Below are 18,028 nucleotides of genomic sequence, written 5' to 3'. Positions count from 1 at the left end.
CATATTCCATGGGCATTTTTTAACTCAGAAGTACCCCTGAAGGACTTAGTTGTTAGGGTTAAGCTTAGAAGGAAAGGCAGCTTTTCAGAAAGCAGATTTCATACACAGAGGAAATTCAATGTGCTTAGAAGACAAGTCTTTGCCCCTTAATTGAGTACAGCAAAACCGATTTAGCGTGCACGAATATTAAAATGATTGCAAAGATTTTAACATCAGAAGGCGACTGAGATTCACTATTGAGATCTCAAGGGGAATGTCAAAGACACCTGACCTGACCTCTGGAGGACATTTAAAAGCCAAGTTTCCAACTAGTGGAAGAACCAAGGTGACAGATCAGGGAACATCTGGTTCAATATGCAGCAGCTTAAACTCACGATCCACCTCAACAAAAGAAACTGCAGTGATGATGGTGTTAAAAGATGATTGGTACGGTTGAAGTACTAGAGGGCAAAAGTACTGCCCTTCAGAACAGCTCCACATATTGTGGAATTCAACAGAAAGTGAATCACGTTGATATGGTTGCAAAAAACCTGAACAACCAAGTGCATGCATGCATTAAGGCAGGCTTTAAATGTTAGGAATAGGGCTCAGTTTATCAGCATCCTGCTAGTCATTCAATAGTTAGCCTGACTAAAAGAAGAGATGTACCATTGTTCTCCAGTAATAAAAAATTCCAGTTTATGGGACGTTGCCCAATTATGGTAATGCAGATGAATGCTGGCACATGGATGCTTGTTTTTCCGTAGCCACTGCTGCTTTAAGCCTTATTAAAACACTGCCAGAGTCATTTCCTGTGCAACAATCAAGACACTCAATGCAAATCAGGATCCTGAGGCATCAGCGCTTCTTTTCTATTTCTAAACTGAGTGTACTAGAATGTCTCAAGCCAGAGCTCACAGGAAACAAAATACCGTATTTTCAGGAGTATAAGTCGCTCCGGAGTATAAGTCGCACCAGCTATAAAAAGTATAATGTAGAAGAAAAAAACATATGTCGCACTGGACTATAAGTCGCATTTTGGGGGGACATTTTATTATTTTTCTTACAAAATCTGAGACCAAGTATTTCACGTTGCAAGACAAGTACTGGTAACAATAACAGAATAAACAATCAAGGCGCAGCAGCGCTCCACGGTCTCCAGCAGTGGATGGTGGTGTTTCAAACCCTCCCAACGGGCGGGGAGAGCGCCCGCAGCGCCCCACCACAGGCTGCAGTGTTTGAAACCCTCCTAGCGGGGCAGAGGAGCTGAAACCTGGACCGGAGCCGGCCCGCAGCAGCATGATATACAAAATTTGGTTTCACTTTGTATTTTATAAAATTTGGTCACTTTGGTTCATAAGTCGCAGGACCAGCCAGACTATGAAAAAAAAGTGTGACGTATAGTCTGGAAAATACGGTACTAGCATTGGTTGGTTTCTGTTGTTCAGCCTCTCTTTCCTTGTGTCTTTGTCGTTAATCTTTTACCTTATCTTTCACCAACCACTTCCAAACATGCTTCAGTCTTCTTTTCTTTCGAGTTTTTCTGGTGGCCCCCTGTTTCCACTTGTTCCTTTTTCCCCAGACAGCTGTGCGATGACCCCACGGAAAGAATCATCAGCTTTTGCCAATACTAGACCTACAGCTCTCCCGTATGAACCAGTGACCAAATGATGAATGAACACAAAGAAAAAAGAAAGGAAAGACTGTGATTGGGAGGAAGGGATGCAAAATGTACGATAGGTATGGACAGTGGAGTGAAAGAAGTCCAAAGATGCATGAACTTCCTAAAAGCAGCTCCAAATGCATTTTTGGTTCTTTTTAAAACACAGAAAAGGTCTTTTTTTAACCTTGCTGACAGTTTTCTTTGCCGACTGCAAAACTCCCTCAGAGCTGACGCTGATGGTGGCGTCACTTCCTTCTCCATTTATCTGCGGGCAGCAGAGGACGTTGTCGCCCTCTGCTGCCCCCTCTCCCCTCATCGATGACAGTCCCATGCACGATCCAATGTGTAAACAGGATCAACGGAGAAGAAAGTGACGCCACCATCAGCGTCAGCTCTGAGGAAGTTTTGCAGTTGGCAAACGAAACTGTCAGCAAGGTAAAACAAACTTTTCTGTGTTTTAAAAAGAACCAAAAATGCAGTTAGAAACCAGACACAGCCAGAACATACCAAAGAAGCAACTCCAAATGTTTTAGTTTACTGGATAATGGTTGGTAATTTACTCCCAGCACCTCACCAATGGCCAGAGGTCCACTCATGTAGAAGAGGTGAGGAGCAATCAGAGCATAAGTGTGTGTGTTTGCATGCTTGAGTGTATGAGTTGGTGACCTTTTCAGTAGTACCTGAGAGTGTGTTCATGCTCTTTCCTCCTTGATTGCATTCATGAATCCATACTACTGTATTTTTGTTTATAGCACAGTTAGTTCTTTGAGCTGGGTTCAAGCTTTTATGGAAAGTTTTTTTTAAAGTTACACGTGTTTACATGTTGCAGGTTAAAGTTCAAAACTGTCCACTTAAACATAAAGACAAGTACACACACACACACACGCACGCACACACGCACGCACACACACACACACACACACACACACACACACACACACACACACACACACACACGTATCGCTCTAGCTTGATTGACTGGGGTGGTCACTCATCACTGCTCTGTCTGTCTGTCTGTCTGTCTATCGCCCTGGTACTCTAGTTTCTCGTGTTCCTTTTTCCTGATGTTACCATTACTTGGTATCGCCACATCAACCACAGCGGCTGTCCTCTGTTGTTTGTCCACCATCACAATGTCTGGTTGTCTTTGATGACCGGCTTGGCTGTATATTGCTTTATCATGTCTAATAAAATGTGCATCTTGTGTGTTAACCTCATGATTTGCACTTATGTGTCAGCATACATACACTGGTTGGCAAAGCATGTTAATAGAATCAAATGATGTTAATTTTACATGTCTGCGTCGCCAACAGAACAGTTGCTCAGCACAAGGACCGCCCCGTTATAAGTAACTCCACCCAGAAGCGTCTTTTCTCCATTGCAATGGTAGAACAACCCTCACATGTAGCGTAAACTATACACTTGTGGAATTGAGTCATATGGCACCAGCCCTTTGACCCCCCTCCCACCATCGAGTGAGACTGGCTCACCCTCCCTCAGTGTGAATAATACAGGATAGCCTTATGCTTCTGCTTATAAATCTAGATCACCAACTGTGTGCCCAAGGAGTTTTGGTACACTCAGGGCACTTCAGGGCATCCAGGATGGTGGGATTCAGGCTGAGTCGGACCGAACAGACTGTCCACTTTGCTTTGACCTCCTCAAGGCAAAACACACAGTTGGAAATGAAAGCTTCCCAATAACAAGGCAAAGTGTCTTTATATTTACATTAAAATGTATGTCTTTGTTTAAATGATTGCTCACATGATCTTTGTTGTGTTCCTGCTTCTTCTAGCAAATAAAAATATCCCAACTAGACTGAATATTTTATAGCTTCACAACATGTCAGCAGTAATAAAAAAAAGTTCTGTTCATGTAAAATGGGTCAAATTTATAAAGTGCCACACAGATTTATGCAGATGTAAAACTTGTCAACTGAGATTTGTTACCATCCTAATAAAATATCAGAGGATAATTCTCTGTCGCAATAGCAACTGTGGCCACACACACACACACACACACACACACACACACACACACACACACACACACACACACACACACACACACACACACACACACACTCATATATACTTAAAAGCTTTTAATGTTGTGAATTATGTGCTGAACCTTTATTTGAAGAAAACCATAAATCCAACTTAAATTGCTATTTCAGCAAAAATATATCTTAATGTTTTCCTGAAATCGCTCAGCCCTAGAAAACTAAAGACGTTTCAATATAGAACTGAATTTAATTTCCTTGTTGTCTGTCCTTTATTGAAAGCAGTTTAAGTGACAATGTGTAGTTGTTGGGTAATTTCTATATTACTCCCATATTACCTCAAAGAAATTCTAAGCACACCCAGAGGGATTAGATTCATGATTTGGTAAATTGTAAACAACCCTTAGACAGACAACAAACACATACTTTGCAAAGTGAGATACTTTGCAAAGGGTGAGAAGAAGAATCAATCCACACCAGTCGAAAGCCAGTTTCCTCTCACACCGAGTCGAAACTCTGGAGAGTATTTATTTGCAAGAACACACAGACCCATACATTCCTCAAAAAAAAACCTTGGCCTCAGGAATCCACAGAAGACAAAAGGGATGCTTCAGATAATAGATCAACGAGTCTCTTGGCCAGGGCAGGACAGCGTTCCTGCATAAGAGATTCCCAGTTTGGCTGGTTTGGCCTCTATAGTAGAACAAATGTGCCTAAAGCAGAAAGGAGTTGCTGTAAATATTTAAATGTAAATAAGTACCTCAAGCATAAAGGATTAGAAGGGAATTCCTGCAAACATTTGGAGTGAGGTAACTCTGTTTGATGATCAGTTTTTACCTATCAATAGTTTTTACCATTAATCTCTGGAAATATCCATCGAAATGTTGTTGTAAATTAAAATGATGCCCAGTTGTTGAAAAATATTGGTGGCTTCGTAACATATAACCATAAAAATCAGATCTAAATACATGGAGTGGGTCTAAGTTTCTGGGCGACGCCACAAGGGATGCCGTGTTTCCTGCTACGGAAGCCTGTGAGGACAAAATGCATTAACTGATTTTTAACAAATGGTTACAAAACTTTCACCACTTTCACCATCACTCCTGGGACTTCTTGTGCTGCTACACATCTTCGCCTCCCCTCCCCCTGCCACACCTGGTGTGGAGTGTGGTCCCGAGTCAGGGAGTTTAAGATTTTTGGCATCTGCCTGACCTGGCTGCCTGGTGGGGTCTGGGTCCCTGGGCTCTGCTGGGTCCCCGGCGGGGGGTGGTCGCCCCTGGGTCCCTGGTCGCTGGGTCCCGGGCTCGGCTGGCTAGGGGGTGGGAGGCTGCGGGCGGGCCTGTGGGCTTGCCGCCGATATCTCCCGGGACTCTGCCGGCTGCTAGTTGTGGCCCCCCTGGGCGATCCTCTGCGCCTCTCGAGGGGGGCGGGGGCTTTTCTGGTCGCAGTCTCCTTGGGGTTCCTGTACTCTGGGGCAACTCCTGGATCTCTGGGACTTGGAGCTCCCCCCGTCTCCTACACATCTTTAGGGGGCAGATCTGTGATCCTTCACACTCTCTAGTGGACGCTCCTATAGAGAAACCTTACATAAACAAGTGCGTGTACACACACAGGTGCTCACATGGTGCTTTCATAAGTATGGACTTGGGCACGTTCAACACATGTCTTAAGGCTGTGGTGGGCACTTAATGCACTTTGATTTATTATTGTGTGATTGTTCAGTTAAACAATGTTGATTATATATTTCTTCATCAAGTTGAAGCATTGATAGCTTGATCTTGTTGTATTGTTGTGTCCCATTTTTTTTTGTTTTTAGTTTTTTTTCTTCTCTCTTTTTGCAGGTCTAGAAGCAGACTCTTGTTCATTATTGTTTATTTTTGTGGAACCTATCAGAGCTGATGGAAGACACCTAGTTTACTGATTAAATGAGATGGACTAAACACACAAGCTGTTAGCATTTTTATTTACTTAACAGGAATTAAAAGGCATCAGCCTGTTTCTGTCATGTACTGTGTCCCGTGTTCTCCCAGTCCCTTCCATGTCTCCCCTTTTCCATGCCTTTGCTTGTCTGGTCCTCTGTTCCCATTTCCCCCAGCATTCATTTAGTTCTCCCACGTTCCCATTGCAGTTTCGTTTCCGATTGTATTATTTATCTATTTGGTATTCAGTGTAGTTCGCCTTCTTGTGTGTCTATGACCTTTGACCTCTGTGTTTCCTCAGCTGTTAGTTTATTTATCTAATCTTAGTTTTCCTCAGTTAACTTTTGTTTTGTTCCTCCGGTCATCAGTTTTCATTTGTGAGATCCTGTTTAGAATCATCAGTTTCATAGTTTATCTGTATTCCTCCCAGACTTTCAGTACCGCCCAGGATTTGTTTGTCTTAGTTACGTTAATCCTCCTTCTGTCTTTAGTTTCTTTTATTATCCAGTTCCGTTGTTTTCCTATCCTCCCTGTGTCTTGTGTTTCTGCCTCTACTGAGGCCTAGTTCACACGTAGCCGGGTTTTTTTTAAAAACGAATATCCGCCCCTCCAAAAACTTGCATCCACACCACCTCGTTTAAAAAAAAAAAAACTCTGTCCACACGTACCTGGATAAATACGTTGTTAATGACATGCCAGACCTGTAGGCGGCAGTACTTCCCCCGTTCTTAACCTCGTCCTTCGTCTGTGGTCTTCCGCAAGGAGCAGTAATTCCGCTTGCAAAAACAAACAAGCAGAAAGCGCTTGGGCAATTGATAAAGCGAGCGCAGCTCTGAGGGCATCCATGCTGTCGGCTAATGTAAACACAGGTCGCACACGTGATGTCAGCATTTTTTTGTCGCAGAAAGTAACGTTGCAGCCCTTAAAACTCCGGTTTTGTCTGTCCACACGCAGACACCCAAAACGGAGAAAACCCAGATCTTCACTTTGGCCGGAGTTTTTAAAAAGATCCGTTTTCGTGTGAAAAAACTCAGTTTTCGTGAGGATGACAGGCCGAAACGTGGACAAATATCTACGTTTTCGCAGATCCCCGGCTACGTGTGGACAGGGCCTCAGTTAACTAGTCACTCCTGCTCATGGTTATAATCAGTAATCATCACACCTGTTCCCTGTCTCCACTCACCTCACCTCCTCTGTCTGTCTGTCTGTCTGTCTGTCTGTCTGTCTGTCTGTGTGTGTGTGTGTGTGTGTGTGTGTGTGTGTGTGTGTGTGTGTGTGTGTGTGTGTGTGTGTGTGTGTGTGTGTGTGTGTGTGTGTGTGTGTGTGTGTGTGTGTGTGTGTGTAGCTGTTTCCCACAAAGGCAGCTGAATTTATTGACATTTGTTTTATTTTAACAAACCTAAGAAAAAAGGAAATAAACCATAAAAACATTTGAAGCTCCAATATTTGAAAAGTCTGAAAGCACCGAACCATTACCAGCCATACAGTGCATTAGGCTCTGCCTCCTCCCTGTTCCATTTGTTGCTCTACTGCACTTTTGAAATAAGCCCCCAGATTTGTTTTCTTTCCAGCACTTAGTGGTTTCATCAGGCTTTGACATGGATGTGCTGTCACTGTCACAGTGCTGGTTATCCCTGTGCTGGCTGTATGTTGGAGAGTGGCTTTGTTTGGTCAGATGTGTTCATCAGACAGAGTCCATCTAGTTTGGTTCACGAACACATCTAAGACGAAGGTTTTAGTTCGTCTGTCCCGGCTGCAAACAGCCTCAGATTTATCCTGAAAATGTGGTTTGAGCTCAGCTATGCTGTAAATCACAGCCCTGAAGCCAAATCCATGTTTGAACACCCTGTGTGAAAGCAAAAATACTAACTTTGGAAAGATGATTAATGTGGGGGAAAGAACTGCATACTGGAGTCTCACCCATTAGGAATTAATGGGTGAGATGCTGTTATTTTTACCTACAGGCAGACTGCTCATTTGTGATAAAGCATGTATGTGAAATAATTATTTTTCACCTCTTTGGATACTTTCCTGAATCATTTTAGCCAAGAAGGAGCTAATAAGGCACAGTTAAACCAAGCTGCTCAATACACAAAATCCCATCAGATGTAATCTATCAATCTACCAATCACCAAAACATCAGGTCTGGCAGGAATGCTCTAACCATCTGCAGAAATAACAGCAGACCAAGGCCGGATTAACCAACTGGGCAATTGCCCAGGGGCCCACGAACTCTAAAGGGCCCAGGCCTAGGGCAGCAAGGGCACGAGCAAAATACTGTATCTGTAATCTCCCGCTTTATATTAAACTAGGGTGACCATACATCCTCTTTTCCCCGGACATGTCCACTTTTCACTCTCCGTCCGGGCGTCCGGACTGGGGGTTCTTGTATTGATGAAAATGTCCGGTTTTTCATCCAGGAGCAGGGATTGAATTATGGGGGAGCTGGATATCCTACACATCCAGGGGAGCTGGAAAAAAGTTTTCTACCGATATTACATCATTCATGGACTCTTTTGAGCAGAGAGCACAGAGAGCGGCAGAGCGATGATCGTTGGTGCGCAGCGCTCCAGGCTGCTGCTTCCAGCGCACGGTCCATTCTCAAAGTGGCGCAACCAAAAAACTAGTCAGGAGATCCCTTTGGTCTGCTCAAAAGTAACAGATGAGGTGAAAAAGTAAAAATCCAGGCAGCAGTTTTTCTGGAGAGTTTAGAGGAGATGCAGGAAGATGAGAGACAGACAGGACAGGAAAATAGTTAAATAAAAACAAGAAAACAAAACAAAGTGTTGAAAAGTAAAATGTAGGTATATTTATCTCCTCTACATGTTTTTACTTGTATAAGACAATAAGTTACACACATGTAATATTTATACATGTGATAAAATTCAGATCACCTTCAAAACTCAGTCACACACCCAGGGCCGTTTCAAGGCATTTTGGGGGCCAAGGCACAACAGAACACCCCCCAACCCCATAACTGGGCTCCCCAGAAGCCTCTGTGTAATCCATACCCTCTCCAGGAGTGTTAGTTATACAGTGTTTGTAAAAGTCCCTCAGACACCACTGACATGTTCTATTATTATCAGATGAAAAACTAAATTATCAGACATGCTGTCTCATCTGCTGCTTTTCTAAACTTGTAAAAAGTAACAAAACCATTTGATAGCCGCTTGTGGATTATCTGAAAGTTTCCATGGAGTGTGTGACAACTTATTTTTTCATTGATCCTCTAATCTCACAGCTGAAACAAGCATCCTTAATAATCTGTGCACAGGAAGCTTACCGATGCTGCAGTAAAACAAAAGGTATAATAATTTCTTATTAATAAAACCTTGTTGCAGCACTAAAGCAGAATAATGAGATTTTGCAATAAATATGCTAAATATTTACATATGAATTGTTTTGGAGCCCTTTTATTGGCAGAATCTGATATTAATTTAGTTCTTACAAAAATGGGTCCCAACATGGTTTGTGTGGCGTTGCCATAGTGTGACGTCATAGGCACAGATCCCCTGTCCTCTTGTTTGGAAATGGAAATATGGTCACCCTATATTAAACAAACTGTCCACCCGGGCTTTTGCGCTGCACAGAGACGCTTCGCTGCCTACGACTTTGAACATCAGACGAGAGCAGTTGAGTCAGTCTCATGCAGACTGACCAATGAAGAGCGGGCCTCAAGTTAAGACCCTCTCCTCATTGGTCAGTCCACACGAGGTGGGTCAAAGGTTATCCTGAGCGGGTTACGTGACATCAGGCATTCAAGTATTGAGTATATTTACTGCATGTTACAGTAAAATATTCTGTTTGTGACCATGTTATGGTGGTCCTTGGGTCGTGATGATGGGGCCCTTTAATATTGTTGCCCAGGGTACAACAAAGTGTTAATCTGGCCCTGCAGTAGACTGCAAAATCGATGCAGAAAATAGAGTTTGTAAGATAGTGGCTGCAAAAATAGCAGTAGCATTAAAAATATTTGCATTAATATGGCGGTGGTCTATGTTGGATCTGACTTTCAAAGATATTGCTGCAGCCTTACAGAGTATTTCATTTTCACAAACTACTGCTGGATACGATCCGAGGACTGAGCAGATGGAAACATACACATAATTACATGTAAATAGCCATGGAATCTGAAACACAGTGGTCTATAGGTTCAGTATTTGCAATGAAATAATGGCACTTTGGAGATCACAACACTTTGGTGTTGCTGTCAGGGCAGATGGCTCTGCTGATGATGTGTCGTCCATTACCTGATCCATCTGAACTCAGCCTATTGTTTACTCTGTTGTTCACGTGTGTGTGTGTGTGTGTGTGTGTGTGTGTGTGTGTGTGTGTGTGTGTGTGCGTGCGTGCGTGCGTGTGTGTGTGCAAGTGTCTGGGTGAGTGTATGTCCACCTTGGAAATTGGTTGCGGGAGGGGAACTATAATTGTCATTTGTTTTATACTTGGGGAGGGGGGCTGGGATGGGAATATGGGCTCTATGGGGCCATTTTAATCTGTGAAGCACTTTGAGTTGCATTTTTTTGTATGAAAAGTGCTATATAAATAAAGTTGATTTGATTTGATCAGAGCATTTTAAGACAGCACTAATACACTCGGTCTTGGTTTTGTTTGGACTTGACGTCCTACTGAAACAATTCCAAAAGCTTTTCAGCTAAAATTGGGAAAAAGGAATTTTTCATGAGTTTTTACACAGAAACCTTCCTCCTCCTGAAAACAATCTTTAACCGTAAACGTTTAGTAATTATTTGACTCAATCTATAATATTTCAGCTTTAGATGTTTCATAAAGAAATTCTTGGTATTTTAGTTCTTATGGTGTTTTCATATAGTATCCGGATTGTATTCAGAAGCTATTCCAGGTCAAAGAAACTCAGTATGAACCAAGGGGGGGAAGGACAATTTGTCAGAGAGAAAATAAGAACAAATGTTAGAAGTCAGAGTTGCACAACAGTAGGAGTCAAATTATGGAATAACTTGGACACTGGAATCAGGGCATGTAAAACTGTTAAATCATTAAAAAAAATGTACGTCAAGAAGATGATGTCATACTACCATAATGACCGTACGTGAGCTAGTGTATCTGATAGATGTGAATAAAAATGTAACGTTCTTGCACAAGTTATAGTATTTAAATCTCTGTTGTGATCATTATCATACATTGACTTATTAAGATTACTGGTAATTTTGTACAGTTCTATCTTTAGTTCTGGGTATTTTTCCTCTTGCTGAATTATGGTTGTTGTTGCTCAATATATTTCAATAATTATTATCATGATAATTATTTAGATCTCACTCTCATTTTTATTATTACATTACTTTTATCTTATTATTGTCATTTCTTTTTTATTTTATTTTGGGAAGTAATGTGATTTGAGTAAGTAGGGTAGGCATAAAAAGCTAGGCTTCAGCCTACACCTTTTTGGTCTCTATAATCGAGATTCTGTATTACTGTGTTCTTTCTTTTTCCTTTTAAATGACCAAAATAAATGAATAAATAATAATATAGTTTGTGTCCACATCTGATCGCTTCGAGTGGACTGAGAAATGACAGCAGCTTTAACTAGATTGTAACTAGGTCTGAGCGAATGTTTGGCTGTTATTTAGGCCTGAGACAAGATGGGACTCATGCTGCATAATTCAGGAGGGATGGAAGATTATGCAACCATCTGTGTCCGTATCCCCATGGTCCTGTCACAATTGATCCACGACCCTTGACCTTTACAGAGTGCTCTCCAGCCCCCTGTCTGTGTGTTGGTGTGTAGGTATGTGGGTGTTTGTGTTTTAGTGTGTTTGGGGCATGAGTCAGCTCGCATCTCATGACCTTTCCACTTGAATGCACAGTGCAGGTCAGACACACTTAGAGGGATATTTGCCTTGGTTCGTGCTGTTCCACAAATCAAATGTCAGAGTTTTCTGGTTCACTATGTCCAATGTGTCTGCTTATTATTATTGTTTAACACAATCAGCAGTATTGTCTCTCCTGCCACAGCCTCCATTTACTCTGATGGACACTGTGAAACTTCATCTTTTTTGTGGCTAAAGTCAAAAGGGTTTGATCAAACATCTCTCCTTCAGCCTTATCGGTCTGTTCCGACTACAACACGACTCATCATTCTAGATTATTTAGCTTTCCCTGAGCTAACTGTAAACCGTTTTAACTGAGGAGTCAGAAACTACGTTTTATTTTTCTTCAATCTGGTATGAAAAGAAAATGTCTCAACCTCTACTCTGGGTCTTAAATTGGAGATTGGTAAAGGTAACTACTCTGACAACGAAACGTCCAACCTAAAATGAAACACTGACAACATCCTAGGTGAAATTAGTTGAATGTTAAACACTGATGCAAAAAGAATAGCAACTGGTTTGACCTTCAAGGCTTTCTTCTGTTTGATGTTGGTGAGGTCTTTGGGACTCTGAGATAAATCCACCAATTCAGTATTACACTTCCTTTTAATCAGTTTTCACGTTTAGAGAAGAGAATCTGAAGAGAAAATAAACTGCAGTCTGTCATGAAGATGGGTGGACGCTTCTGCAAATGTGTACTTTTGAGATAAAGGGGATTTTCTGTGCGTATAAAGTTTTCTCAGCTCTAGCAGCCATGGCTCATCTGTTTCCCACAGATGGCCTGTCAGTCAAAATGCCTCAGATTCACATAGAAACGGATCTCATTCTCAGCTGGCGGGGAATTGTCAGATGGTCTCCTTTCAAAAAACTATCAAGGGACATAGTTACTATTTACAATCTCTGAGCCTGTGAGGTTGGCACATCTGAGCTAACGCATAGCGTCGGCATTTGTAATTTGACACCGGCAGGCAGAAAGCTCCAAAGTTGTTTAAACAAGAAATTTTTTTCCTATTTTTATGCTCTATCGATGTAAGAAAATATTGATATGGAAATATATTGTGACATTTTTTCTTGCAATAATATATCTGTATTCAAAAGCTGCGTATCTAATTTTTGGAAGAATTTACATGCAAATATTTGTGTATTTTCCTTTCTTTTGGTGCAATTCAAATGCGACCACAAGGTGGCAGCAGTGTGCAATGGGTTTTGTTTCCACCATTGAAATGTATGGTTCAGATACCTCATGTTAAACATTCTAAGTATCAGTTTGAACTGTTTATTGAATATTCCTACAATAAATTCAGACTAAAAAAATCGCTAATATCGTCTGGCTGAATGTATCGCAATATATCATGATACGTATTGTATCACCGGTATTTCACCAATACACATCCCTAGTGGGCACAGTATCAGTGTTGTTTTTGGCGGGCATCTTCGTTTATTCTTAGCTTTAGTCGACTAAAACTTAAAATGGTTTTAGTTGACCAAGATTTTGGTTTTTAGTTTTACATAAAATTAAAATGAGAATTAGTCTTTAACGAATGAATGTGTAGGTCCAACATGTACTCTGAGCTACTGAAAAGAGTTTCATATTAAAGGGATACTTTACAACTTTTTAATATTTTAAAATAATTTTCTTGAGTCACTATGTGCTAAAATGATCCTTTACAGGGTTAATCAAAGGTTAATTAATTTATTACAAGCCTATTGTCAAAAATATGTTATTAGCAATTGTTGTAGCCCTCCGTTGAAAAAATATCAGTGTGATGAGTTTTCAGATGACACTTGAGATTGGTCTTCTTTCCACCTAGATTGTGGTTACATTTACAGCTATGATCTCCCTTTATTATGCATTCATTTATTTTTTCTGATGGATCCTACTGAAAGTATGTCCATTTATCATTTACTTGATCCCGACCACCAGGTCAGATGGTTGACACTGCCATCTTTATCCACTGAGGAAGATAACTCCAGTCTCAGTCCCAGATGTGGGATTCTGGTGGTGACTGCAGGTGGTTTGAGCAGAATGCGCTCTTCCAATGCATGCTGCATGGTGGGCGTTTCCAAACAAGAACGTAGACCCGAATACCACAGAAGCAACAGCAGCATATTCAGTGAAACTCCACCTATGCCCACTCCGACAATATGTGTCTCCAGCAGCGTCTTAGGCAAGCCAGATGCTGTGTTGGTTAAGGTAGTATAGTGGTTAAGGTGTCTACTTGTTGTGTCACTTTTGCCATGTGCTGACGTGAGTTTGAATCCCGGTGGTGTCGACAGTAATTTATTCAGCCATCTGAAGCAGATTTCATGTTTTTGTGCTTTAGTTTCATTGATTATATTTAGTGTCTCCATACATCTTTGAATTTGGTCATTTCCAAGCAGCATTTTAGTAGATTTACTCTGCTCATCTCACATGGACTCACACTGGCTAAATCTACAAAGAAAGCATATATATATATCTATCTATATATCTATCTAGATATCTATCTAGATATATATCTAGATATATATCTAGATATATAGATAGATAGATAGAGAGAGAGAGAGAGAGAGAGAGAGAGAGAGAGAGAGAGAGAGAGAGAGAGAGAGAGAGAGAGAGAGAGAGAGAGAGAGAGAGAGAGAGAGAGAGAGAGATAGCAGTGGCGGCTGGTGAAAAATATTTTTGGTGGGGCTGTGCTATTTTTTATTTTTAAACAAACTTGTGCTTTCTGAGCTTTGTGCACAACTTCACTATTTCCTGAATTAAGCACAGCTCTTTTATTTCCTGTCTTACATCATTGGACAAACTGATTCATCCAGGTGTGTCTGACCTTTGGCACGCTGCCTTGCAGACCAAGGTTGAAAAATACTGCATTAAATTGCACATAAAATAACATGACCATAAATGGTAAATAGGCAATGCAAGAGGCAAGTAACAAAAACATTTTGTTTAATTTCAACATTTGAGTGAACACCAAAAATTATGAGCAGGTCACTGTTACAGTAATGGTAGTAAACACTACTTAGACAAAACGCCAGAAATTTACACTGTTAAATATTTCTGCAGTGTTGTGCCAAGGTCAACTTTATACAAAGATCAAGAGGATGCATTTGTGTGTGTGTGTGTGTGTGTGTGTGTGTGTGTGTGTGTGTGTGTGTGTGTGTGTGTGTGTGTGTGTGTGTGATACCTCATTTGTACAGAAATGTTGCCCTTCTATCCTTCTGAGTGGCAAAGCTCTCGATTAGCTTTTTATTGAAGTCAGGAATGTTTGTGACAAGCTTTTTTTTCCATGGAGAGCATGGCAAGAGCATTCAGCCGATCCTGTGTCATGGTGTTCCTCAAGGAAAGTCTTAATCCTCTTTAAAGTAGAAAAGCACCTTTCTGATTCGGCTGTGGTCATGGGTGTGGTGACAAGAATCTTCTTTTGCATGGCTCAGGATGGTGTGAAAAACCTGTCATATGATAAATAAAAAAAAACAACAGATTAAGTACATAGTAAACACTTTCATAGGAAATAATGTCATCAGTATCCTCTTACAAATGTCATATTTCCCAGTTTTTGGGACAATAAAACATTTCTGATTCTCAATCAGATGTTTTTACATTTGAGGTAAAAACATCTAATTGAGAATCAGAAATGTTTAATTGTCCCAAAAGCTGGGAAATTTGTTTGCTGCAGCAGAAGTGTAACAAGTAAAATGGAATCAGATTGATGTATGTACAAATTTACATGAAATACACATTTACGTGATTAAATATGTATAATAAGTATGTGTGTTGAAATTAGTTTTTACAGTTATTGCACATTAAACATGTTATTAAACAAATGTCCCGGTTTGTGGGACAACCAAGGATTTCTGATTCTTATTGTCTTGTTCACAGAAATGTAATGTACAGCTTACCTCTGCACCCAGCTGCTGTTGTTCCCTGCATGGCAACGTTAGCTCTGCTGCCTAGCATGGCTAGCTTCACCGTGTTGTTGTCCATGTGTGCCCGGGATGACTCGTGTTTCATCACCTTCTCAGAAAAATGTTTCATGTCTGTAACTCCTGACTCATCCATGCCTTATCTGTCCCAGCCGTTTTGAATAACAAACACGGAAAGCAAAATAACGCATTAGCGTGATTGCATCCAGCTAGCCAAGCCTTCCTGGTGTACCAATTTGGGCAGAAGCCTCGTGTGTACAGTTTACCTCTCTCCTTCTCCTGCTGGCTTATCTTTACGTCGGGCTGATCTGGTCCAAGCTCTTTGACATTAAGTTTTTCCACCATAGTTCTCCTCTTGAATGGATACTGGAGAAGAGACCGAACTGAATTCAGTGGCTGCTGAGATCTGGTATCCATGCTGGTCACTGGCGGCGTCCATGTTACATCTGCGTCACGACCAAAAACGACTCTGCCGAATTCTACCGAACACCAACGAAACCTTTGGCGGTAGCTCCATCGCCCATCATGCTTCTGAAACGCTCTGAAACAATGTCGACGCTGATTGGATACATTCCCATTCCAACCCTTTGATATTCTTGTCAGCAATTGGACAGCTGGTCTCGTCCTGTTTGGGCGATTGAAAAACAGCCTACAACCTCCACCGCTTGGCAGAGACCGGCAGAGACCAATATATATATATATATATATATATATATATATATATATATATATATATGATTTATTTTTGTTACAAAACACACAATTAACTTAGAATATGTGATTATTGTTAATTTTATTTATTTATTTTTTTAATAAAAATTAAAAATACGGAAAAACTGGGAGGGCGGCGCCCTATCGCCCTCTACTGGCCAGCTGCCACTGATAAATGATAGATAGATAGATAGATAGATAGATAGATAGATAGATAGATAGATAGATAGATAGATAGATAGATAGATAGATAGATAGATAGATAGATAGATAGATAGATAGATAGATAGATAGATAGGTGTGTGTGTGTGTGTGTGTGTGTATTAGTCCTTATATTTTAAACAGATAGATAGATAGATAGATAGGTGTGTGTGTGTGTGTGTGTGTGTGTGTGTGTGTGTGTGTGTGTGTGTGTGTGAGTGTGTGTGTGTATTAGTCCTTATATTTTAAACAGATTATTTTAAAAAGCTGCCTTTTCAATGACTAACAATTCGGTATTACAGTGAAATATGTGTCAAGTGAATTATTAGTCAATGGCGTTTTACTATCTTAAATGAGTCATTCAGAAATATATCAGCAAGCTAACAGCAAGACGGCAAACACACTTCCTCTAAATGTCGAAGGCATAATTACCGTAAATAGCATAGTAAGCGCTCACTGTCATATATCACCGAAAAAGATAGCGCTAGATATTACATTTTTCTATCTACCTATCAACTTACTGTGTGTGACCCCTTTTCCCTTGTATTCTGGCACTAATTTCTACATGGCAACAGCCAGTAAGTGATTGCATCACTTCGTCTGCCTCTCTTCTTACCCTGATGCACCATCACTCTGGAACAGGGTCCATCTGGCCTCATCAGACCAGTTTTAATAACTCGGACAGTTCTTAACCCTGTTTTAGTCGTTTCTGCATCTTCTTAGATGTTTTCTCTGCTCGATGCCAATGTCCTGGGGCCTCATTTATCAAGCTTGCTTACGCACAAAACGGGGTTGGAAAACTGCGTAAGCAACTTTCCACGCAAACTTTGGGATTTATGAAAGAAAACTTACCGGAAAAATGTGCGCAACTTTAAGTTGACTAAGGACCTGGCTTACGCACATTTTGAACATGGAGAGCACCTGCAGTGCTGCTGCTGAGAAGGATAAAATTATGAAATCCTGCAGCATTATCACTTGTACTGCTTCGTGCGCGCACAGAACAAGACCCCCCACACGCATACACACACACACATGCACACACACACTCACACACACACGTGACTAAAAAGCTGCTGAGAACCTTTCTCGTTAGTCTCTGATTTATGAAGCGGAGATTGCGTGCAGCTGTGCGTACTCCGTGTTTGATAGATCACAAACCTACTTGGCGTAAGTACATTTTTTTGCTGAGCTTAAGTACGGTTTTAGTAAGGATTCTACGCCATGTTTGATAAATGAGACCCCTGGCCTTTCTCAAACAGACTAACATATTTTCCAGAAGCACCAGATGTGTCTTTCCACATGGTTGTTTAATAAATGTGAAGCAGCTCATTGCACCAGTTGGAGTTAGCTAACTTGTTGTCAGCTGAAAGATAATCGCCCGTGCAGTGATTATCCAGTAGGAGGCTCCTACATATTTGCTGAGTTAAATTCACAACTTTTTTTTTTTTTTGACTGGGCAGTTTATGTATATGTGCTTGATATATTTAATCTTTTCTGATGTTTGTATTTTGGAAACGAGCTGAGTCTTTGCATAAACAAATAAGGAAATAAACTGGCTGTGTGATGAGCTTAATCTAAATGAGTGACACAGTAATTCTTGCCAGATGTTTAAGTACAAAGGACAAGATGGAAGTCCAAGTCTCATTTGGAACACACCAAAGAACAGACAAGTGAGTGACACCAAACATTCCTCGGATCCACAAACAATCAAAAATGGGAATAAATGGTTGACAGCCTTCCTTAAATCCCCCCCCCCCCACCTGAACAATCCTGACTTTTCTGTTCCTCCTGCTCAGCTTCA

General features: G+C 41.0%; 1 protein-coding gene and 1 long non-coding RNA gene across 3 annotated transcripts in view; one reads left to right on the top strand and one right to left on the bottom strand.

Annotated features, from left to right (window-relative positions):
- dlgap3 (discs, large (Drosophila) homolog-associated protein 3) overlaps positions 1–18,028 on the top strand; it is a 219,827-nt gene that overhangs the window by 135,620 nt on the left and 66,179 nt on the right. The window lies entirely within an intron of this gene.
- Positions 14,686–15,978, bottom strand: LOC139073079 (uncharacterized). Its single transcript, XR_011521880.1, has 3 exons — positions 15,582–15,978; positions 15,292–15,458; positions 14,686–14,841 (listed from the first exon to the last, which is right to left on the bottom strand). It is a non-coding gene; the product is annotated as an uncharacterized lncRNA (long non-coding RNA).

This window comes from Nothobranchius furzeri, chromosome 11 (genome assembly GCF_043380555.1).
Source record: "Nothobranchius furzeri strain GRZ-AD chromosome 11, NfurGRZ-RIMD1, whole genome shotgun sequence".
Taxonomy (NCBI): Eukaryota; Metazoa; Chordata; class Actinopteri; order Cyprinodontiformes; family Nothobranchiidae; genus Nothobranchius; species Nothobranchius furzeri.
The sequence above is the reverse complement of the archived record's forward strand: the minus strand, read 5'-3'. Positions and strand labels throughout refer to the sequence as shown.